At 31.5% G+C, this 26,800-nt stretch overlaps 1 protein-coding gene across 4 annotated transcripts in view; it reads right to left on the bottom strand.

Annotated features, from left to right (window-relative positions):
- The window catches only part of LOC127068240 (inositol-pentakisphosphate 2-kinase), a 138,146-nt gene that overhangs the window by 97,693 nt on the left and 13,653 nt on the right, over nucleotides 1-26,800 (bottom strand). Inside the window, exon 2 of one of the 4 annotated variants that reach the window (XM_051004147.1) lies at nucleotides 10,227-10,432. The exons of the other annotated variants lie outside the window; for them this stretch is intronic. The gene's annotated coding sequence lies outside the window, so the exon portion shown is untranslated. The remainder of the gene's footprint in view (nucleotides 1-10,226; nucleotides 10,433-26,800) is intronic. 4 annotated transcript variants of the gene reach the window in all.

Here is a 26,800-nt window from a genome sequence, read left to right as displayed (position 1 = left end):
ACGTATAAAATTGTTGTTTCTCAGAGGATATTAAACGAATGACGATGATTCGACGATGATTCTTGTTCGGTTTAATGTGATAGAAGAGGGGAAGAGAAGGAACGTAAAGATGAAAAAAGAATTCTTTTATAAATCGATACGTCCGACGATCGACCTCAACGATATCGAAAGTTCTCTCTCTCTCTCTCTCTCTCTCTCTCTCTCTCTCTCCCTCTCCCTCTCTGTGTGTGTGTGTGTGTCACTATTTTTTTTTTCTTTTAACAACTCTCTTATCCATATCGCTACGCGCAATGCCATAGCACAACGATCTTATCTACGACTATCAAAAATTTTATAAGACGCAATACCGTGTTTGTTCAATGGGTGGGGGTGGTATTCAATTCTCAACGCGATGTCGAAAATAGGGTTCTAACATTTTCGTTTTATATAGATACATTATATAGGCACGGACTCTTATATACATATATATATATATGGAGTGTTAGAATGTATATAATTCGATGGAAAATAAATTTATTTGAAATGATAAGAATTGTAAAGATGAAATAAAAAAGAAAGAAGAATATAAAAAAAGAAAAAAAAGAAAAGAAATTGTCTTTTAATAAATCTCAGAAATTGTGAAACTCTATATAATAGATTTTTATATTAACGTAATAAACTTTTATATTATCAACTTTTGTTTTTTTTTTTTTTTTTTTGAAATCGTTAGAATTAACAAAATCAAATGTATTTATTGCACGAATCATTATCTTTATGTGTATGTACGTGTATGTATATATATATGTGTATTTTATTATAAGTGATAGAATGTAAAAGTACTTTTATATCCGAGGGAATAAAATGTATAATTTATTTGAAACAATAATTATAAAAATATTCTTAATTTTGAATTATTCCACACGCACAGACAAAATATTTTCAATATAATCAATACGATCTCTAAAAGAATTTTAAAATCTATTGAGAATTAAGATTGAAATATATCCAAGCAATCGTTTCAAAATCTTCAACTTTTTGCTAATATTCCAATTTAGTTAAAGTATTTTTAGCTAATAATTATCAGAGATATTCGTAGGTAGTCAAATATTAGTTTTCTTTTGGATCAATCTATATAAGGTGAACTTAAACGAGAGAACGAAAAAGAACGTTGGCTTCTCGAAAAAGCAAAGTGATATTAATCGAGTTAAAAGAGGAAAACGAGAAGGAGGAGGAGGAGGAGGAAAAGAGAAAAAGAAAGAATTCGATAACAAAACCGAGTTTGCGCGTTAAAATGTTACGCGCGATGTTTACAAAGCCGTCACGCCATCAACTCAAAGACCAATGACACATTTAACAAGAAACGTTTTATCGATAGGAAAGAAACGAAATACTAATAAAAAAAATATATATAAGAAAGAAAATTGCAAATAAAAAGATAAGTTAAAAAAAGAAAGGACTAACGTAGTAATCTTGAAAATTTATTTATCCAAATATCTTTCTTTTTCCTTTTACACATACACATTTATGTAAATACGTGTAAGTATCACTCAATGTACTAATATTTTTTATCGAAAATTCAGTAAAACAGAAAGAAAAAGAAAAAAATATATATATACATTAAAATTGTTTATATAGAAATAAATTATGAAAAATGTCGAGATTGCTTATTGACTTAATAATTTCGAGCGATTAACTTGGAAAAATAAATCTATAATATATTATACGTATTCTATGTATTCTAGCAAACATATATTAAACGGTATTGAATATACTGACATATATATTTTTCAAAGAAAATATATATAAATGAACAAACTATTCGTGCTCGTAGAAACATATATATATATATATATATATATATATATAAAAAACGAATATATATATATATATAAAAGCAAGAAAGGAATGGTCTTCCTTGGTAAGAATTCAAGCCGATTATGGTTGCCGATCGTTCGCGTTGGAAACGACGACGATGCTAAACGAAAAAGGAACGAAGGACGGTGACTATTTAAATTCGAAATCGCGTGTAAATCTTTGACGAGCCAATCCCTATTCTCTTTCTCTCTCTTTTTCTCTTTCTTTCTCTCTTTCTTTTTTCGTTTCAATTTTTTTTCTCATTCGATCTAACGGGCTTTTAGAATTTGTCGAGTTTCATGAACGTGCCAAGTGAATTGCATTAGGGAGAGGCAACATCAACAGCAACATCAACATTCAACATCAGCATCAACATCAACAGAAGTTACACGATCGTAAATTCCTTCGTTCGTACATACCTATGGGCAATAAGCTTACTCGGCCTCGTTAACGCGCCAAATTTAATCGAATTCTGGATAGTTTACTAGTAACCTCGCGAATATGTGTTACGATGTATATGGAAACAGAGGACATAGTTCAAAAGAAATAATTATTTCACGTCTGTCTACTATTGAATACAATGGAAGTAGGTAGAAAGAAAAAAGAAAAAAGAAAAAAGAAAAAAAAAAGAAAAAGAAAGAAAAAAGAGAAATATATGATAAATAGTAATATAGTTCAAAGTAGTTCAAAGTATATCTGCTATTAAAAAAGAAAATGTATTAATATATTAGATTAACAAAAAAGATACTATGTATATGTAATATCAGTCTTATGTAATATAGTAATATTATCTAATGTAATATCAGTCACTATTATTACATCAGTATTTGAGTCTATGTATAATATTAGAAATAATGAAAGTAGAAACGGAGACGAAAAATAATTTTGATTGAATGAAGATTGAGAGAGACGATATATAACGAGTCTAAATAAAGAAGAAGAGATGTATATATAATAAGAGAAAGAGAGAAAGAGAGAGAGAAAGAGAGAGAGAGAGAGAGAGAGAGAGAGATAGGATAAGTAATAAGATAATTTGAAAATAGTCTATCATTGTATACAATGAAACATTAGACAGCTATAAACAAGCAGATAGAAAATTAGATTTATTAAATTAGATCAAAACTCTTACTGTAACAGCGAAGTTATCAAATACATACGAAAAAAATAGAGAGAGAGAGAAAGAGCAAGATATAAGATAATAATTATGATAGTTACAAATCGTTTTACGTATGTATATCCTCCATTAAAAATAATGAAAGTGGCAAGAAAAAAAAGAAGGATAGAAAATTAGATTTACTGAATGAAGATAGAGAAAGACTGATTTAATGATCGTGTGAATGAGAAAAAAAGAAAGAGATAGAGAGAGAGAGAGAAAGAGAGAGAGAGAGAGAGAGAGAGAGAGAGAGAGAGAGAGAGAGAGAGATACAATAAGTAGTAAGAAGATAAAAATAAAAAGAAAGAAACAGACACAAAATTACATTTATTAAATTGGATCAAATTCTCTCTTTTTCTCTTCTCTCACTCTCTCTCTCTCTCTTATTGTATAACGATAAAGATATCAAATATATAAAAATGAAGAGAGAGAGAGAGAGAGAGAGACCGATGTAACTTCTATTAGAATAAGAAAGAGAGAGAGAGAGACATATACACACATACACAGACACAAATATAACTTCTGTGAACAAGAAAGAGAGATAAACAGAAAGAAGGAGATAGAGATAGAGTGAGATATGCGATAAAAATGAATTTGATGTGAAAAAGACTCGTAGAAAACGTACAAGTTGTCCATTGAGGACACGGGAACGTAGTTTCTCGAGCTTATCGTTTGAAAATCTCGAATGACGTAGAAATCGATAACAACGATTCAAGAACGACCCATCTCTCTATCTCGTCACTCTTTCTCTCTTTGTCTCTCTCTCTCTCTCTCTTTCTTCTCTATGGTCGCGCGAATCTCATGCATTTTAACGATCATTTTGAAATGGTAATGCCTGGCCGTTCGATCGTTCGACAAACCGATCGATTCCACTGTATAATTTCACGGCTCGCATGTTTCTTTCGGAGCACATGTTTCCCCATGGGAGAATAGAAAAGAGAATGAGAAAAGAAGATAAAGAGATAGCATTCTCTAACATTTGACGAAAATCGCTATGTGAAAGATCGTAAAAGAAAAAAGAATAAATAAAAAAAAAACAAATAATAATAATAATAATAATAATAATAATAAAAAGAAAGAAAGAATAAAAGAAAAAGAAATTAAGCGTCAGATGTACGTTATTTTTCATATAGATATGTGCATTACGTTTGTATTGTAATTCTCATAAAATAGACGAAATTAATTCCATTTAATTTAATCATCTCTTTTCATATATATATACGTGTGTGTGTGTGTGTGTGTATGTATGCATACATGTATGTATATAAGTTTATGTAACTTTGAGATATCACGTAGACTTAAATATTTTTATTTTCAAAATTCTATTTATGTGAATTTTATGTGAATATTTCAAAATTCTCTTTTTCTGTCTAATGTTTTATATAATAATAAATTGTAAATATTATATATCTCTCAGAATAAGACATATTTACAGTAGTATAATCGTATAATCGTTACAAGTTATACCATAATATAATCATACTGATGCAACATTGTATTACAAAATAAGTTGTATCATATTACATAATTATATCAGCAAAGACTGATACAATTATTATATCACAGTTAAACTAAAAAGTACACCCCAGTATAATTATTTCTATCACTAGTATAAAAAACACTCTTGTAACTTTCCTTCTCTTTCCTTTTTCTTCTTTTTTTTTTCAAATACGAACAATTAAAATAAATCCCGAATGGAATTTTTTACGGAGACTATTTTAAAGTCGAAAAAAAAAGAAAAGAAAACGGGAGAAAGAAAAAGAAAAAATCATTCGATCGATATTTAAATATAATACGATCGAATCGATAAGGAAGAACTTCCAGTGTAATTTTCTATGCAAGTTGCTAGACGTTAAGAGAGAAAGAGAAAGAAGAGAATGATGGGTGAGGGGTGGGGGGGGGGGGGAGAGAAAGAGAGAGGTAGGAGCAAGAAGTGAACGATCATGAATGGCTGAGATCTCAATAATCGTAAAGCTAGCAAAGCTATAAACTCTCTCAGCGAGTTGTTTTTCCTCGTAGATGCAACAATGACCGTGGTACGCGATCAATTCGATATTTCAGTCTCGATATTTCACTATACGCACATAAAACGCACGTGGTATTCGCGGCAATAAAGGCACGACTACTATAACTATAACTATGACTATGACTATGACTGTGACTATGACTACGACGAGGCCGTCGAAGAGATGTATGGCAATATACTATAAATAGTTGGCCCAGATTCAGTTGCAGTTATCGTTCGGTAATAACGATTTTTCTTCTATATGTTTCTCCTCTATTTGTATTCTCTTATTTTTTTTTTTTCTTTTCTTTTTTTTTTTTTATATTATTTATATTCCTTCACTGTTGTTTTATTTGGGTTTACCTTTACGTGATCTTAACTCGATTTGTTGAATTTATATTTAGATGGGTAGAAAGAGAGAAAGAGAGAGAGAGAGAGAGAGTTCTTATACATTTAATATAGTATATTCTCTGTGTGTGTGTGTGTGTAAAACACGGTAAGAAAGAGATGTATATAGTACTATATTATTATATCTAGTAAAAAAAAAAGATATATATATATATGAAAAAAATTAATATAAAATATTAATATACAAATCTAGTATGTGCGTATATAAATATATACTATCTATTTTTTTTTATTATAGATATCAAATAAATCTGTTCATCTATCTCTTCCTTCGTCATTATCAAATGATCTATTAAATCTATTTTCGTTTACACGCATACAAACACGCACACAAGTATCGTATCTCAATGATCAATATATAAAAATCAATAAGCAAAATCATTTGTCTTACACTTCATTATTTTCGATCGAACGTTTACGGAAAATTCATTATCCCAAAGATCGATCGGTCACTATCAGGCTGCTACGTATCGATCATTTGACGATCAATCGATCGTTCGATCGATCGATCGATCGATCGATCGGATCGATCAATCATCCTAAATAAGTCAAAGTATTTTCACTTGGAGAGATGTTATCAGGGCAAGAGGAAGAAAAAATATAAAAAGAAAAAAAAATAAATAATAATAATAATAAAAAAGAAAGAAAGAAAGAAATAAGAACAAAGGAAACAATAATGATCTCCTTAGGGAGATAAAACAATTAAAGAGTTTGAAACAATTAAAGCTACCTATCTATCTATCATTATTATTATTATCGTTATTATTTTGATTATTTTTTTATTATCATTGTTGCTATCATTATTATTATTATACTCGTTAAATAGTCCCATAATTAACGTGAAAATCCTCGCGTGCCGTTATTTTGTTTTAATTACAGGCTGTTTCTTTAAGAGAACGAGAAGCAAGGTAGCACTAGCAGTAACAGCAACACCCAGAGAGGCTGCCATTTTCTCTTAAGTAGAACGAACGGATTTTCCGAGAGAAAGAGAGAGAGAAAGAGAGAGAGAGAGAGAGAGAGAAAGAAACTAAGCGTTCTTTCTCTCTCTCTCTCTCTCTCTCTCTCTCTCTCTCTCTCTCTCTCTTCCTCTCTCTCTCTTCCTCTCTCTCTTTCTTTTCTTTCCTCGTACATCACAACGCGTCTAATTAAACGTCAGTAGACTAAATGATTTACTTCGCTGCTTGCGTTTAAGAACAAAAAGAGGAAAAGAAGGGGAGAGAGAAAAAAAAGGAAAGAAAGCAGAAAGATAGAAGCAAAAAAAAAAGAAAAGAAAAGGAAAGAATACCCTCTCATTAAAGAGACATACTCTTTAAACATTAGATAGGCTCTCGTTCTGGTTAGTATATAAGGATTTATGCGATTTAAATCATTGTCTTAACTGCATGATCCTTCCTGAAGGGAAATAAATAACGTAAAAAGAAAGAGATAAAGAGAGACAGAGAGAGAGAGAGAGAGAGAAAGAGAGAGGGAAAGAGTTAAAGAGGAAACGCAAGTTATCGAGTCGAAGAGGAGAGGAACACCCTAACGGAAACCGTTGTCCAGGCAGCATTTATAAATAATGACGTCCATCGATCTATGTATATTATTACAATGACAGACAAACAACGAGCATTACGACATAATATGTAAATGTAAGGTGCATCCAGGATGCTGTGGGTCTGTCTATGTATACGATTATCTTCTATACGGTGCACAGTGTGTATACGATGTGTGTACGGTATGTGTATGTTTATGTACACATGGTACTCCTCTCTCTCTCTCTCTCTCTTTCTCTCTGCTAAAGTTTCAAATTATTCAATTAAATCTCGATCACGTATACGTAGGTATTATCGTGTATTTTGTTATATTTTTTAATCGTTATATAGTCGTGCAAAAGTACGTACAAATGTTTTAATCTATCTTTACTCATTTGATATACGATCTTTCTTTTCTTTCTTTCTTTCTTTTTTTTTCGTAAGAAATTTGTTAGAAAATAATTCACGCAATTACGAAAGACAATTCGAATTTTAATGATCATTTAATGTTGTATATAGAAATATTTGATGTGTTTTATTAATGCCTTAATATACCATCAATGAATGATTTCGCTTAATGAAATTTTAATTTTATAGTTATAGAAAAAAAAAAAAATTATGTACATCTCTTATATTTTTCTTTTTTCTTCTTCTTCTTTAGAGATCTACGAACGAAAGATCTACGATACTTCTATCCGAAATTTTGTTAGAAATTATGAACGAGAATTTTACAGCGATATCGCAATATCGTTTAAACGAATCTATAATAATTATTACATACGAATAATAAAATAAGAATTAATAGATTTTTGAAAGGAGAAAAAAGATTTTTGACTATCGAAATAATTCCGCTTTCTTAAGGAGGAAGAAAAAGAAAAGAAAAAAAAAACAAAACGAAACGAAACAATACAAAACAAACAAACAAACAAAGAAGTAAAGAAATAGACGGACGAACTATTATTTTTCACGTGCACCTTCTTCCTCATTTTACTCCGACTCGCAGTAGCCGGAGGACTTGAGGACTTGATATGAAAGCAGTGAGTTGTAGTCTAGTGGAGCACCCTGTATGTTTGTTGTACACATATACACATGCATGCATGCATACATATATACATACATACATACATACATACATGTATAGAGACTCCGTCGTTCACTTATAAATAGAAGTTCTCGCGAGTTCATGACGTATAGTCGTCGGAGGAGAGTTCCGAGAGAGAGACCCACGAGGTCTGCCCCCTCAACGAAAACAACGCACGCATATACGATAAAACTCTCTCATAAAGAGAGAGAAAGACAGAGAGAGAGAGAGAGAGACAGAGAGAGAGAAAGAGAGAGAGAGAGAGAGAGAGAAAGAGAAAACGCCTACGTGTACATCGTACACGTGTACAACGTTGAGTGAGTGAGTGAGTGAGTGGTGAGTCAGCTGTGTATGTACGTATGTATATATATTGTGTGTATGTGTGTGGCCGGAAGATACACAAGAAGACCCTCCTCGTATCTTTCTCCTTCTTTCTCTTTCTATCTCTTACTACTATCTATCTATCTATCTTCTTCTTCTTCTTCTTCTTCTTCGTCTTCTTCTTATTTGATTTTTTCTCTCTTTATCTGCTTCTCCTCTCAGTCGTCGACTATCGTTGTCCTTCGTCTTCTCGGGTCTCGAAGGGTCTCCTCCCGTTGCTTTTGAAAACCTTCGCTCGCATCATCTCCTCCTCGACACGAACCATGCTTCGTCTCTTACGTCTACTTTATCTCCTCCTCTTCCTCTCTCTCTTTCTCTCTCTCTCTCTCTCTCTCTCTCTCTCTCTCTCTCTCTCTCTCTCTCTCTGTGTGGCATGCCTTTTTTCTATTTCTTTTCTTTCTTTCTTTCTTTCTTTTTTTGTTTCCCGTTTTTCTATTTTTTGGTACTTTTTTTTTTCTTTTTTCTTTTTGTCTTTTTTCGTTCTCTTTTTCTTTCTTTCTCTCTCTCTCTCTCTTTTTCTCTTCTCTCTTTTTTTGGTTCCTCTATCTTTTTTCTTTCTTTCAACGACGTCGAAAAGGAAGATATTCGTAGAAGGTTTAAATTTAAAAAGGTCGAAGAGCACAAGCGTATTGCGTCGTGAAAATTTTGTTTCGATGGGATTTGTAATGTCTTTTAATATTTTTCTTAGTGAGAGCCTTATTGTCAGAGTTCGCGTTTAATTTCATAATTATGATCATCGTGTTATCGTTGGTCGTTTATTAGAAAGATTATGATTATATGGATTTTATTTTTTTCGGTCACCTTTCTCTCTTTCTCTTTCTCTCTCTCTCTCTTTATTATTAATATTCTTTTTAGATTCAATTTCGAACAGAATTATGATGTTATAATAATTGTATTTATTACTCGTGAAATATTCTCTTTACGTATATATATATATATACGTGCATAAAAAATATAAAAACGATAATAAAAAAACAAAGAAGAAAAATACCAAAAATATCTATACTTCTTCCGTTCCATTTGATTCAACTTAACTCGAAATAAAAATTTTTCATCTACCTCGTGCAAACATATTTGAATAAATAATTTTTCACGTTCGATACTCTTTGGTAAAAAAGAAAAGAAGTAAAAAAAAAAAAAAGAAAAGGAATGAAAGAAGATGAAAAAAGAAAAGCAAACAAAAATGGACGAGTTCGATGAAATCACAGTAACCTAAATGGTTAGGTAAAAAGAAGTAAATAAAGAAAATACCAATTTCCTAGAACGATCTCGACTATTTGCAACGTGCACTCGCCATTTCCAATTTCCTGCAGGCGTATGGTCTCGACACATAGTACATACGTATATACGTACATACACACATACATACATACATACATACATAGATGCACCAATGTTTCTCCTTATATCGAGTAAAATATACATAAACATCCAAATATCTACGTGTAACTATATACATGTATATGGATATATACGTATAATTACATAGAGGAATTAGTATATAAACGTTTATCAACAAATATCCTCGAAAATTTCCAAACGATTAGAAACATTGAAGTAACATTTTCTCGATTAGAAATCTTTGTTAAATGATTTTCAAAATTTTCAATAAGAGAAAAAAAAAGAAAAGAGAAGAATATAACTGCGTAAACTAACGAAGCTACAGAATTAGAATGTAGAGGACGCGTGCGATCTTCTTATTTAAAAAGAAAACGAAAGTGAGAGAAACACAAAAGGATAGAATTATTATAAAATAATACTCGAAGGACCTAGATCCGGAGCATGCAACATCCTCGAGAAAGATTTGCGAGGAACAAAGAGAATGAACGAAGATCTGGCAACATGGGAAACCTTTTTGAAGGGACAACATGGTCGACTGGTTGCTCGGTGGTACTCTGACGTCAATGATGGCGGTGGATATGGTGGTAGTTATGGCGGTGGCGAGATGCCTGTGTGCCACGTTCTACGATACCTTTCCTCCACCCCCAAAAAACATCTGTCGAGGGTCGAAACCTGCATAGGCGCATGATATTCCTCTCTCTTTCTCTAAAATCCGACTATAAAGAAGAATTATTAAAAGTTTTAACTAGAGCAATTATTTTATAACGAAAATTATTATCCTTATTTCTTCGTCAGATTTTCTTTCTTTTTTTTTCTTTACTATTTTTCTACATTTTTTAAAATATATATATATATATAATTACGTACTGTATAGCATTGTACTGGTATTGTATATTACGAATAGTATAATACTAATAATATATCGTAATATATAATGCTGTACAAACTATTTTACTAATATTATATACTATTGGTATTATTAAAAAAAAAAAAAAATCGTAATAAAGTATATAACAGAAATATAACGAAGTAAAAAATATGTTTAAACTGACCGACGTTCGGAAAAATATATGTATATATATATTTAAAAAAAAGAAGAAAAGAAGAAAGGAGAAGGGAAAAAAAGAAAGATAAATAAAAATGCACGATGGTATGTATACCCGGTGATCAATTACGAAAGAAAATCTTTAGCACAGTGGCGCCAAAAGCACAATGGCAATTTCTACATCGAACAACGCGTCCGAAATCTATAAATATTTTACGCAAGAGACCACGAAGAGAAGCGAGGAACGATGAAACACCATCATGGGGACTCGACTTAAAGTAGATACGACGAACACACGAACGCACGAACAAAATAGTTTAGCTGTTAGTTCCAGGTCAGGTAGGTTGGAGGTTTCACCTTGTTGGTTCGACACGAGTCAGCTGGTGAATATTCTACAGGTAAGTAATGTATGGGTATAGAAAAAAAAAAGAAAGAAAAAGAGAGAGAGAGAGAGAGAGAGAGAGAGAGAGAGAGAGAGAAGAAAAAAGAAAATAAAGAAAAAGAATTCGCCGAACAATGGTAACCTCTTGGCTAGGTGAGAGGACAAAAGATGTGCAATGTTCGAAGGACGAAAGAAAAAAAGTAAAAAAAAAAAAAGAAAAAGAAAAAGAAAAGAAAAGAAAAAAAATAGAAAAAGAAAAAAGAATTCGAAGGTGTTAATATAAAAGAAAAAGAGAGAAAGACTGAGATGCATCCTACTGAATCATCCAACATGAACCACTTAACAAAAAAGGACGAACGAATACACATAGACGGACAATATACGTAGTACAAACGGCATGAGTTTCTCCGCTACTTCGTGATTCTTATTTGCCATTATTACTTTCACTAACAATAAGGACATTTGTGCATTGAACGTCGCCATTGTTTCCAGTCATGATTTTCTATCTCGTAACGAGATGACCGAGAAACATACGCTGCGAAAGCAAAATGAAAAATCATTTTTACTGTGTACGATTATTATAACCATGCCCATGTATAAATCTATGGATGGATCTATGGATGGATGGATGGATGGATGAATAAATGTATACGTATTTCTGCATATATCGTGTGTGTGTTTGTGTGTATGTGTGTGTGTGTCAGCCTGAAAGGCTAAATGAAATTTTCACGCACAGCTGCTACCACCACTGTACTCGTTGATTTCGACCACTCACTGTGAGAGAATCATCGTGGATCAAGCGAGGGACTCCCCTAAGAGAAAATAGCCATCGATGGTGAAGCTCTTTGTTCCTCGATAGCGACCAACGGTAAAGCCTGTTGCAATTGAACGTTCGAAATCCCAGGGAATTAGACGGAGTGTGATAGAAAGAGAGAAAGAAAGAAAAAGAGAGGAAGAGAGAAGGAGAAGGAGAGAAAAAGAGAAAGAGAGAAAAAAAGAAAAAAAGAGAGCTAGAACTGTATAATATGACGTCACCATTTCCCCCAATTTCTTTTCTTTTTTTTCCCCCTTTATTTTCTTTTCTTCTACTTCTATTTTATTTTGCATATGGCGGACGATGGTAATTTTTTAACGAAATTTATGAAAGTAAAAAAAAAAAAAAAGAAAGAAAAGAAAGATTGTTTACTCCTATCGTCTCTTTATTCAGTACGAATTGAAAGGTTTAATTATAAATCGAAGTAATTATACGTTGTGATCGTATAAATCATATAACGGATCGTCGAAATATTAGTTGTTTTGTGAATAGTTTGATAAATATAATAAATATCGCAATTTATTCTAACAGCTGAGACGTGAGATAATCTTTATGTTTATCGACCGTCATATTTTAACTAAAAGAGAACTTTCATAATCTCTATAATTCGATATATATTAAAATCTAAAACAATTTGTAACAACTCTGATATTGATAGTAATAAGACGAGGGCACGTACACGCGTTAGGATACGTATCGTAAATTTTAGATTCTAAATTTAGCTCGGTTTCGTAATTCCGTTCAATAATATCCTTTACGAACGATAAAGATTCGGAAAATTTTTATTTCGATCGGTCTTGGTAATAAACGATGGTTTAAAAAAAAAAGATAAAAAGAAAAGAAACAGAAAAAAAAAAAAAAATAAATAAATAAATAAATAAATAAATAATAATGAAATAAAAAGAAAAAGAAAATTAAGAAAACAAAAAGATATCTCTTTTATCTTTTACATATTGTAAGTTCAGTTTTCTTTTTTCTTTTTTCTTTTTTAGATCTATAATCTTATCCATTGTCTACTTGATCGAAGACACTTTAACTCAAGACTGGGTGGAGCATAGAAATGGAAGTCCTACACGCGACAGGAAGTCGTGGTTATAAGTTCGATCGGATTTCTCGGTGGGTCAGAAGAAGCGTGGGTAGAAAACCAAGAAGAAAATAGAGCGTCCCTCCTACGCGTAAGGCCCCTCCCTGTTTCTGCTTTCACCCTATGCACGAATGGACGAGCCTGTTCGTGTTCATTGACTCACTGTCCTTATAAACCGAATATATAGAAAAGTAGATACTGGACGGACACAAAAAGTTCCTAAGTGGGCCAAAGAGATAAACAAACAAATCAATTATTTATTTTTCTTTTGGAAAGACATTCTTTGCTATTTTCTTTTTCTTTTTTGTTTTTTGTTGAGTCAGATTGTTTCAAAGAGTCAAAAGAATTTTTTTCTAAGAATTGATAAAAAGATAATAAAAATGAAAAGTACAAAATGCAAATACGAATAGTCTCGTAAAACAGAGTAATTGATTTTCTAAGATCGTGTGTATGTGTGTGTGTGTGTATTATGATCGTTATGTGATAATTCATCTAAATACGATTTTTATATTTCTATCAAAATGTCCGTCAATCTTTCGTTCTTTCTTTCCTTTTTTTCGTGTAGCTTAGAAGAATAGATTATTAGATATTTTTCATCATTTCCTTCAGGTCATCTTTTTCTTTTTGTTTCGTTTCGTTTTTTTCTTTTTAAATAGAAAAATTAAATCTCTTAAGATTTTTCGAGAGAAAGATATCGACTAAACGTGAATGCGTCAAAACATCGAGCATTAAGAGAAACGAAACGTTTACGAACTCTTAAAAAGTTAGACCGGTCATATAATCATTTACGAGTAGTGTGAACTTTTCTCTGTACACCTTCTCTCTCAATCTCCTGTACCTTGCCAACCTTTTCGATATCGTTTTTGTCGTCTTAAAAGATTTACGATCGGTATGTTATCGGAACTCGATTCATCGGAACTGATTTCGACACTCGAAACTTTTCTAATATGTTACGTAGTATTTATTTTTTTATTTTTTATTATTATGTCTTTTTTCTTTTTTTCTAAGAAACGAAATCTTCGATATAAGGTACGAAAAATCGATATAAGTTATATCAAATGGAATATATTAAATTGTAGTAAGTTATATTATATCGAGATTTATAAATATTACATATGAATATAATTATACTATAATATAGATATTTATATACTGAGTATATAACTCAATGCAACTTTTATCATTATTTAATATAATATAGTTATACTAATAAGAATTATATGATCTCTCGTTTTACACATATGTATGTATGTATACATGTATGTATAAGAAAACTTATTATATGTGTTATAATTAATTACATTTAATACATATTTATAACTTACTATTAGTTATAAATTAGATATGATTTACTCAACAAAATTTTTATTAAAGATTGTATACTATATGATATATATATCTACTTTAAAAAAAAAAAAGAAAAAGAAAAAAAGAAAAAATGCAGACTACAATATTCGAATTGTTAAGACTCTTTTCGCAACTTTTACTAAATAAAAGAAAGAGAATTTTCTTCAAATAAAACTTGAAAATAAAATTAGAAATAACACAATATATATACACCTATATACACGAACATATATATATATAAATATATATATATAAATAAATATATAGATATATATATATATGTGTATATAAAGTTCATTCGTATGCGTTGACAATCATCGTTTGGTCGTGCAACGTCACTTTAATGTCAACGGATTTATACTTGAGACTATTGAAAGAAACAACAACTGTTGTCCTTAAAGGTAAGATTACCGAGTATCATCACTGTTCGCTTCCGCCGTTTGTCGTTAGCGACGCGTTAGAATCTTATTTGAATCTAATTAGTAATTCGTATTCAACACTCGCGTAATGCTATTTTTAACGTGGGAAGAAGAAAGGTTGCATCTTAATAATATAACGTAGGCGCACATAATGTCGACGACATTTTTACTATAGTTAATTCATGGATTCGATTTGTAACAAAAAAATAAAAAAAAAAAATTTTATGTAATATCGAGAACTTGTATTAATGTAATTATACTGTATTACATAGAAATTTCGTAAATAGAAACTTAATGTAATGAATTAAACGTTTTGTTAAACATGTAAAAATAAGAAGAAAAAAAAAAGAAAAAGAAAGACATTTATACGTATAAAATAAAACTTATACACGATGGACCAAAAGTTTTCAAGCGATAACAAAAATTTAATTACTCTATCTCGAAACTTTGTAATCTATTTAATTATGCTTGCTACTTTCATATTAGTTTTGGGCTCGTCACTTTATTCTACAATCTGAAAAAAAGAAAGAAAAAAGAAAAGAAAACAATTAGCCTTAAAAAGTCACAAAAAAAAAAAAGAAAGAAAGAAAAGGTTCTTAAAAATCAACTGGCAAAAAATTTCTGGCAGATCTACGATCATTCTGCCGTCCTTGTATCTAATAGTATATAATAGTATATATACATCCTACATCTAATAGCTATACATCAAACCATAAGTAGAAATTGGCTAAGTGGATACTCAACGACAAATTGTTAAGCGACGCCATATTAAAAAATATAATAACATAGTAAAAAATATTGATCGTACGGACAATGATAAAAGTCAAATTCGTATTAATTGAAATTGTGATGAAACAAAAAGGAAAAAGGAAAAAAAAGAACAAAAAAAATTAAATTATTGGGAAGCATCCATCATGTGTGCATACGTATGCGCGTGTATAAAATTATACTTATATTATAGAGTGAGAGAGAGAGAGAGAGAGACATAGAAAGAGAGAGATAGTGTATGAAAAAATTATATGAGAGTTTTGTTCCCACGTAGAAACGGTACGCGTCGACCCTCCTTCGTTGTTTAGTATTTATCGATTAGGTATCGCGCGAACGCTCCCTCCTGTCACGTTTCGCCAACGATGGACCCTCGATGCCAACGAAAAGAAAAAGAGAGAAAGAGAGAGAGAGAGAGAGAGAGAGAGAGAGAGATACAGAGACAGGGAGAAAGAGAGAGATGGAGAGAGATAGAAAATGTCCCGTCCACGTACATAGCAACCTTCGATGCATTGTTTCGAATAACGTTCGAACAAATTTTAATTTATTCCTAGAATACTTTTAACGAACATTTTTTTCTCTCTCTTTTTTTTTGTTTTTTTTTTATTTTTTTTTAATTACGATTAATTACGGTAAATGCGAACGTTAAGAAGAAAACAAAAAAAGAATTTCGTAACAGAACTTGGAACAAATTTCTAACGTGTTCTCTAACCAATACCGTGAAATCCAGTTTCGCCGACGCCCAAATAGGCGGGATGATACGTCGAAGTTTTACGATCGACGATAAATTACTAAAGCGAGTTTTATCTAAAAATAGAAGAAGAGAAAAAGGAGAAAGAGAATGTATGAAATACTACGAGATAATGTCGTAAACTTGTATAGGGTCGGTCAAAATTGATATTAAAAATCAATTACTTAATCCTTTTAAAGATCTTTTAGACTCGTAGTTTCGCAATACGAAAGAAAGAAAAAAAAAGAAGAAGAAAAAAAATAACAAGAATAACAAAATTGTAATCTCAAAAAGTTTCGAAAAAGAGTAATCGACTTTTAAAATCATCTAGACATTTTTGGCCCGCTTAAGAACTCTTGGCACACCCGGTAGAAAGTTTATGAATGGCGTAATTTTTATTATTACCGTTGTTGTTGTTGTTTTATTGTCTATTTTTGTTCCGTATTTTTTCTCTTTCTTTCTCACCCCCTACACCACCACCCCTCTCTCTCTCTCTCTCTCTCTCTCTCTCTTTCTCTCTCTTTTTTTATCTTGAGTAATCGTACTTGTTTGTCTCGTTCTATATCTTTTTTTTCTACGTTTCTTAATATCTCACTATCTTTCTCGTACTCGTCGAATATGTGAACATTATATCCCCTTATTATTCTTATTTATACATCTATCTTTCTTATTATACTTCTTATTATTGCGCGATTGGAATCTTCATGTAGGTAAGTAATTATATACAGTATTATATTTATTATGTAGAAATTTTCGAGAAACCCTTTTTCTCCTCTCTTTTGCGTTCGATAAAATTTCTATCATCATCATCATCATCATCATCATCGTTATCAAGTTTATCGAAATGTTTTTACGGTTTTAATTAATATACGACATTTTTAATATCTTCGTTTAATAAATAAATATATAAATAAATCGATCGATACAAAACATAAATATTAATAAACGAATGTGACTCCAAAACGATACGAAACCGAATAAAAAAAAATATTCCTTTAAAACAAAAATTGTTTAAAAAATTCATTTCATTTATTCTTTTCTTTTTAATAATTTAACCCCGACGGACTATTTAACAAATTTCCACATGAATATGAATATTTTGAGAGAGAGAGAGAGAGAGAGAAAGACAGAGAAAAAAAAAGTTCGATCATTCTTTCAAATTTTTACTGAAACTTTTAACTCGTCCTTTATAAAATTCAATTAAACATACGTACGTATAACATTATACGTCTAATAATTATTATCGAATAGATAGAATAATATCGAAAAAATACAATATAGAAAACTTGTGTCTCGTAAAATTTGATATTCGATGTACGCGTCGTGCTTTCCTTTTCGACTTTTTTTTTCTTTTTGCTTTTTTATCTAAAAAAAAAAAAATCAATAAAAATGATTGAACGAGAAAGTTGTTCCTGTTGGTGCTGCTGCTGCTCTCTCTCTCTCTCTCTCTCTCTTTCTCTTTCTCTTTCTCTCTCTCTCACGTACAATAGTAAGTGCATCTCTCCAACGCAGAGAAGGTGTTAATATTCGTCATGATTTACCACAGCTTACCGGATTACTCGACTTCTCCTCCCTGTCTGCTCCTATTTCACGGTAACCGGTTTAGGAGAGATCGCGTATGTCGCATACTCGCACACACAGACATACACATAATACATACACAACATACACAAGCCTATATATATAATATATATGCAAGCGAGGTATGTTCTCAATATTAAAAAAGAAAAGAAAAGAAGAGAAAGGATATAAAAAAAAAAGTTGACAAAAAATAAGAATAAAAATAAAAAGACGATGACAATGATACTTTTGCGATCCGATCCGATCCAATCCGAATTCCAATGGCAACGATATAATTCATTGCTCTCAAAATCTCCACCAATTTGTCTCGAAAAGTGTGAATAAAAAAAAAAAGAAAATAAATAAATAAAAAAGAGAGAGAGAGAGAGAAAGAGAGAAGATGAAATACATAGAGAGAAGAAGAAAATTTAATCGTGAATGATATATACATCTATGAGAAAAATTAATCGAAAAAAGCAAATAATATAAGCAAGGAGGGGGAGGGAATACAGACAGGTAGGTACATAAAAGTTATGCGAACGAATAGGACGAAATTTACCGAGTGAATTTCTCGTGCAACTCTCGATTGCCGTTTCGGCTTTTATTGGAGGACGGCAGCTGGCAAGGGCCAGATGTTGTATTTGTTAATGGGTACCAGTCGTTGTTTCTCTCTTTCTCTCTTTCTCTGTCTCTCTCTCTCTCTCTATCTCACTCTCTCTCTTTCTCACAGACACACACTCTCTCACTCTCTCCCTCACTCTCTTTCTCTCTCTTTCTTTCTCTCTGTAACTCTCTCTTTATCTCTCTCTCTCTCTCTTTCACTCTTTTTACCCAAATTATATTATCCATTACACTTTGAAATCGATCCTTGATATCGATCAAAAATAATTACTAAAAAGGAAAGAAAGTTATTGTATAAAACATATCTCCATATCACAAATCTAATCGAAAATAATTATAGAAATAAGAGAGAGAGAGAGAGAGAGAGAGAGAGAGAAAGAAGAAGAAAAGGAAAGAAAGAGAGAAAGAAGGAAAAAGGAATGTTGTATATATAAAATTTATATATAAAAAAAAAAAAAAAAAAAAAATGTTACACGGCCTGATCGAAAGTAATTATAAAGAAGGAAGAAAGGGAAAGATAATAAAGAGAAAAACAAAAGTGAAGAATCCTGAAAGACTCCGTAATCTTTTAATTGTTTCTTTTTTTCTTTTTCCTTTAATAAATAATCCTTGAATAATAACAATGATGATGATAAGGATAAAAGAAAAAGGAAAAAACTCGTGGAAAAGAAAAAAAGAGGAAAAAAATTAAGGAATCGTTTGCTTTCCTCGCAAACAACATTAAAGCAAACTTTACGATCGCTTTATGACTACGATATTCGTAGTCAGTGAGTACACTCCTGCAAACGATTACGTTTGTAAACCTCAATAAAAGTTGGTAGACCACTACACTGTCGTTTCAACATAGCGACAAATTCCGATTCGTCGATCGAGAAGTTTACACGATTCGTAAAGTTAACTTTGCGAAGGCCTGACGAGAAAAGAAAAGGAAAGAAAAAGAAGGAGAGAGAAAGAGAGACTTTCAAATCATTTCCTTCCTCGTTCATGTCTTTCGACCTTCAAATTATCGCGAAAAATATGAACAAGGAAAGAAAGAGAAAGATAAAACAAACGACAAGTATGTATGTGATATGTATGTCTTTCTCTGTGGTGTACGAAAAAGAAAGTACGTTCATTTCTATTCTCATCCTAATTTTTACGATAATTAACATTATTATTAATATTATTATTATTATCATGATTATTATTTTATATACTGTATATTATTTATTTCATTTAATATCACCTCGTGTATATATATGTATATATATATATATTTTTTTTTTCATAATTGTATTATATTTCTGATATAACTCTAACATTATTCTCAAGACTATTTAATTTTACATATACCTAATTATATTTAACATTATTACACTGAATAATACTAGATTAAATCTCTTTAGTTTGACTCGATTCAATATATAAAAAAAATCTCTTATCTTATCTCTTATACGTAAACTTTCTCCCTTACAAAATTTATTATTATTATTAAAAAATTGCTCGCGACAGACCTATAGAGAGCCTTTTTATTGTTAATAAAAGGGATAAAAGGGTATGCAAAGGGAGAAGCTTGATAGATCGACTCGAAACAGTGGCGAGACACAGGATGTCGGTAGAGGGGAGAAAAAGAGAAAAAAACAGAAAGAGTGAGAAAGAGAGAGGAGGGAGAAGAGAAGAGGGGAAAGGAAGAAGGGAGGGAGAAGGAAAAAAAGAATTAAACAAAAAAAAAGCACGAGTGCAGAGACAGCTGGTTCCTCCCCTTTCCTTTTACCCTTCTCTCTCTCTCTCTCTCTCTCTCTCTCTATTACTCCCTATCTCTATCTCTCTTTCTTTCTCCCCCTTTTTAAGTAACGCAATATATTCCACATGACGAATTCGTGTGTGCATGCGTGCGTGCACACGCATATCCTGAGGGGACGCGGTCGTTCCGCGTGTGCAACGTTTCGTGACGCTTGGGGACGCATTCGCTCGATTGATGATACATGCGGGACAAAAAAGAAAAATTGACCGACTTTCATTGAACGCGTTGTTACAGAGAAAATAGAGAAAATAATATTTCCTCTTTTCTTTTCTTTCCTTTTCTTTTTTTTTTTTCTTTTTCTTTCGTTTCCTTCACTTTTTTCTTTTCTTTACTTTTCCTTCATTTTCCGCACCTCTTCGCTTCTCGCTCGCATCACTTTTTTTTTTCGTACAAATCTTACGACGTATATAAAGTTCTCTTTTCCCTTTTTTTTTCTTTTTTTATATTATAAATTTTACGATGTACGGGTGAATTTCTTTTTATATATATGTATGTATGTATGTATGTATGTTTGAAAATTGTACGACATACGAATGAATTGCTTTTTGTTTTTCTCTTTTCTTTTCTTTTTTTTTTTTTTTTTGTTAATACAATACGATATAGTTATAAATGAAATTTTTTGTGATTAAAAATTTCCAAAAAATATTTAATTTATCACGTAACGATTAATAAAGAATCAAGCAAAGTCACAATAACGTTATATAATTGTTTACTTTTTCGTACTATATATATATATTTGTTTTTCCCCTTTAAGACGAGATAAACGAAAAAAAAAATGAAATAACAATGATAATAATAATTCGGGATAAATGAATCGAAAATAATCGAACATCAGTATCGTACTAATTAATTTATCTACTACTGTAACGTCGTACAATCGTATGTCTCTTGATATTATAATTTACGATAAGGGAGTTAAACGTAAATATAAATAATAATAATTTATGATAAATAAATCAAAAATATAATGAGGGCTTCGTATATCATACTATTTAATTATCTACTAGTGATGTCACATTATCGTATTTCTTCGATATTTCATTCTACGATAAAATAACGAACGAAATTAATAGAATTCTTTAATATTTCATTTTATGATAATATCGATGAACAAAATTCATAATTTACAATAAACAAACTATATATATACCTTTTCAATATTTAATTTTCCGATAAAATAAATTAAAAAATAAAGAAATAAATAAACGAACGTTTTTAATAATAAAACGAATCGTTCGAAACGATCTATCTCCTTCTTCGAAGACTTAAGAGAAACGAAAAAGAAGAAATGAAAAAAAAAAAAGGAAGCATCGAAAAGACGGCACAACAAAAAGATCGTTATCTAAAATCACATTAGTGAAAATAACAAAGCCTTATATCATTTCTGATAGTGGAACTGGTAAATATTTTTCGAGATCGCGTTGCATCTAACCGTATAAATACGAAGAAATCTCGAGAAACGAGAAGTTCATGCCGCTTGGCACGTAGTAGAAACTCCCACTTATGTTTCTGGCCTTCTACTTCGTTCATTCCTTCCTTCCTTTCTTTCTTTCTTTCTTTCTTCCTTACTTACTTACTTCTCAACTCGAGACAACGCATTCTCATATTATACATATCTCATACGAGTCCTTGTTTCTTTGCAAAATCAATTACATTTCCTTACTTTAATCGTCCTCCTTAATCAATTCGAATGTAATGTCGTAATCACGCATCATTTATTATAAAAATATTTATTAATACGTTATTTCATTCTCTTTTCTTTTTATTTTTTCTTAACAGACGAAAAGAAAAATTAAAAAATAAAAGGACAAAGAAAGAAATGTGAATCAGACCAACGACGAATTTGTGAGCAATATTTATGGAGAAAAAAAAAGAGATAGAAAGAAAGAAAAGAAAAAAAAAGAAAGGAAATTAATTCTTCACCTGACTCGTATTATTGTCGTATCGAAAGATTAACAAAACAATCATTTATTTACTCTCTTTCCTTCTTTTTCTTTCACAAAGATGATTATATCAAATGATCGATAAGAAATGTAAATCGATTTTATAACTTTTCAATAAACGAAAAGATTAAGGTTCGACAAAAGTACGATAACAACCGGCGAGGATATGTTTGAAAGACGAAATGACTAGAAGAAGAAAACAAAAAATAAATTAAAAGAAAAATAAAAGAGCATTTAATCTCATATAACTTTCACCGTCGTATCGAAATTATGTAAAGGCTCAATTTCTTCTTTTACTTTTACAACGATAATTATTACGGCTGATAAGATATTTCCAACATTTCGAAAATCATCATGCTACATATATATCATACGTATGTACATACATACATACATACATACATACATACATACATACATACATGTGTATATCTATAATGTGTAAAAGGATATGTAGGTCAAAAGCTTGCGCTTAGAACACGACCGCGTGCACACACATACACACAACAAACGCAATACATATATATATATATATATAGACATGTGTTGAAAAAAGAATTGAGGAAAGTCGACTGTACTTTCAGTGGCTTTTCGTTGAACAAAGTCGAGGATCGATGAACGTCACGATGATCTTTATTACTCGGAACGATGGTTGCGTTGTAATGGTTGTGGTTGTTGTGTGCTGATGTTAGTGGTGAGAATGGTTAAAGAGAAAAAGAGAGAAAAGAGAAGCTTCTTCGAAAATAAAATCATCGTGCCGGATAATCGCGTGACCCAACACGATCCTCGTGTCCTTTCGATCAGCTTGTCCCGTTCTAAAAGTGGACGGTAACTTTGCCCTTCTCTCTCTCTTCCTTTCTCTCTCTTTGTTCATATTACTCGGAGATCATCACCGTCGAATACTTCCCAGACTGCAGAAAACTCGACAATTTTCAACAATTTCGCTCTTTTTTTTCTTTCTTTCTTTTTCTTTTTCTTTTTGTTCTCTTTCTTTTTCCTTTTTCTTTTCTCTCTTTTTCCCTTCCCAACTCAAAAATAACAACGTGACACAATCTCTTGGTTTTTCTCTTCTTCTTTTTTAATCTTATTTATAAACTATCTTACGTCGTCCTTGTCGTCGGATATTTTGCATTACAAATATATTATTCCGATAATATTGCGCAAGATAGTTTGCATCGATGCTTCTTTTTTTTTTTAAACAAATAATAACTTATTATCGTATCAAAATTCAAGATATACGTAAGTCCGACATTGCTCGGTGTAAGAAATAAAAAAGAAATAATGATAATAATAATAATTCTATCTCGAACAGTAATAGTTTTCCTGATAAAAGAAAATAGTAAAGCACGTGTCATGTGCATCTCAATAAAACGTTAATAATCATTTACTTTTTGTCAGAATAAAAAAATAATAGTCCCAACAAATAAAAGCAATAAAAACATTTACGTGTATATATAACGAAAAAAACAAAAAAGGAAAAAAAAGGAAAAAAAAAGGAACGTGGATGAAAAGGGAAAAAAAAGAAATGAAAAAATAAAAATCCAAGAGAAAAGTGTTTCGATACGCAGCATTCGTTTCGATGACTTTCGTTCGCGCCAAACGAATTTAAAAAGCTTCCAAATTTTCCGTAGAGTGCGCCACCTGTTACCTCCTTCCATTGCTACCTTTACCCCCACCACTAACAATTCTTTCACGACCGAGGGAAAATTGTCTTTCTGCCTCTTCTTTTTTTTTTCTTTCGCGAGCGAGCGAGAAGCGAGAAAAACACGCGAAACGAGGTCGTCTCGGCACAAGATGAACAGTATACGTATGTATGTATGTATATATACATATATATATATATTGTGTGATGTGTATATATATATATACGTACGTGTACGTGCGTTCTAGCGAAATGAGGTCGTACCACCGAGGTCAAAGGAATCTCTTTTATCGCATTTCCTTTTGCAAAAAGCTTCGTACATGTACTCTTACTAACTTCGATCTTTCCTTCAAATTTTCTGACCTCTTTCTCCTTTTTCTTTTTATTATTAAAGAACAAAAGAAAAAAAAAAAAGAGGAGGAAAGGTAAATAAGATTAAGAAGGAAAAATTGTATACGAGACGACGTTGAATCTTGGCGAATTATTAAAAGCTTTATCATTACGGCGTTAAATGGTTTTAAGAGAACAAAGTATATTTATATATATGTATGTATATACGAATGTATGTATACGCATAACTTTCCTGCTTGATAATACCGATAAAGTAATAAAAATGATACTCGGTCGATAGACTGTAGATAAGGAGTATTATCTCGAGTAATTTTCAATGACATTTTCAAAGTACATAACCGGTTATTGTTAAGAAATGCATTTTGATTTTCAACGATATTGGAATGATAAAATTAATTGAATGTAAGATACATATACATATACAAATGTGTGTGTGTATATATATATATCTATTTATACCTATATATAGTATATAGAAAGCTTATCGTCTAGCGAAGAAGAAGAAGAAGAAGAAGGATACGTATTCCGAAAGATCGCGACGCAGGGTCGTTGTACGTGATGGAAACGGGACTTCCACGAGGCTCGACCGCCATTAACCGAGTCCCACTTATCCGCGTTTGTCGACATTTTATACGGTGCCGCGACGTTGCCGAGTTTCGCGACGTTGCGAATTTCATTCGGTCATAGGACAAAGTTAGTCGTTATATATGTACGTATATACCCCCAAAATACTCGCAAAATGTACGACCTATGGCATCGCAAGAAGCATTTCGAAGAGCATTGTTTTAAAAAAAAAAAAATTCTTTTTCTCTTTCTTTTTTTTTTGTATTTACTTTTATCTCGTACGAGTTATATATTTTTGATTGCACTCATTTAGATCTTATCTATTGGTTGATAATAACTGAGATAAGAGAGGATTTGCGTTAGAAAGTTAAACGATATGAAGCGAACGAATGATGATACTTCGGGATTTGATTTTCCCGCGATTTTTCTATACGACGTAAGTAAATATAAAAAAGAAAGATGGACGACTGAGAGATCGAAAGGGAAAAAGGATAAAAAAAAAAGAAAAGAAATAAAAAGAAAGAGAAGGGAAGAAAGGAACGAGAAACTTCTTTAAATCGTTCCGAATTTATCGAGTTTGCTGTATGAAATCCGCACACGTGTGAAAAGTAGAAAGAGAGAGAGAGAGATAGAGGAAAAGAGAGACCGAGAAAGAAAGGAGGAGAGGGAGAGAGAGAGAGAGAGAGAGAGAGGAATTCTATTCGGCAGGAAGAGTTGGCATCGATTGGAAACTTCGAAAGTCGATAAAAGCAGAGAAGTAGAGCGAACGAACGACGCCATTTTCATCGACGTTCAACAAATTGGTTTGAACGTCATCGTAACTACATCATATGTATGTATATATATGTATAATGTATATATCTATGCACATATGTATATATATGTATATGTATGTAAGTATGTATGTATGTATATATGTATGTGTGTACATATAGAAGAATATACATATATTTTCAAAGTAACCATCTTGTAGGGGGGCGATGGAGGGTACCGAGACCGATAGATAAACGTTTAGATAAACAACATAGCCACTCCTAATGATCTCTCGGCTTTAAAATGGTGCCACGAAGCGATTGCGACGAAACAGATCTTTCTAATATGATCGACCAAGTTAACCGGGCACACGTGTCACACGATGATGTCCGTACAAACATTAAATGCGTCTCATTATTACTTATCTTTCTGTGTGTGTGTGTGTGTGTGTGTGTGTGTGTGTGTGTGTGTGTGTGTGTGTGTGTGTGTGTGTGTGTGTGTGTGTGTGCCAAATGATCGGATATAACAGTGTCCTATAAAAAAATATCCACTATACATATATAGCGATCGAAATATTTTCATGCTTATTTCAAGATGAATAATTTTTTAGAGAATTATTTTTTTAATAGATCAATAATACCTAATAATAATAATAATAATAATAATAATAATGATGATGATGATAAATAAAAAAAGTGATAACCTTTCAGAAATTTTTTTATCAAATGCCGACTATAAACGCTGTACTACAATACATACATATATATTTTACAGATCTAATTTCACTTATGTGTATACTCATAATAACAAATTGGATAAATCCTAATTAAAATTGTATTTTACGTATATACACATATGTATATCGGATTAAATTAAAAATTACATTACTATTATAAATTTATCAAAGACCACGCCTTGAATGTTGGATAAGGAGAAAAAGGAAAATAGAGAAAGAGAAAAATTTCATAAAACGGGACAGAGTATACCTAATTGAAATTCTTTTTTCGTCACTTTTATCGAAACCATCCGACAATCCTTTCTCACGGTGCGCGAACGGCCACGCAAGTTCGCCGCCGATCCCAGTTCTCGTACGTTAGGTAATAAATCTGTTTAATGCCGTTAGAAGTACTTTGTCGATTCGAGACAGAGAGGGAGAGAGAAATAGAGAGAGAGAGAGAGAGATAGATAGATAGAGAGAGAGAGAGAGAGATAGAGAGAGAGAGAGAGAGAACACCGAATGAGTCACGTTCGATCGACTTTTTAATACTTCAGGACACGACA

The sequence above is a fragment of the Vespula vulgaris genome, chromosome 12 (assembly GCF_905475345.1).
Source record: "Vespula vulgaris chromosome 12, iyVesVulg1.1, whole genome shotgun sequence".
Taxonomy (NCBI): Eukaryota; Metazoa; Arthropoda; class Insecta; order Hymenoptera; family Vespidae; genus Vespula; species Vespula vulgaris.
The sequence above is the reverse complement of the archived record's forward strand: the minus strand, read 5'-3'. Positions and strand labels throughout refer to the sequence as shown.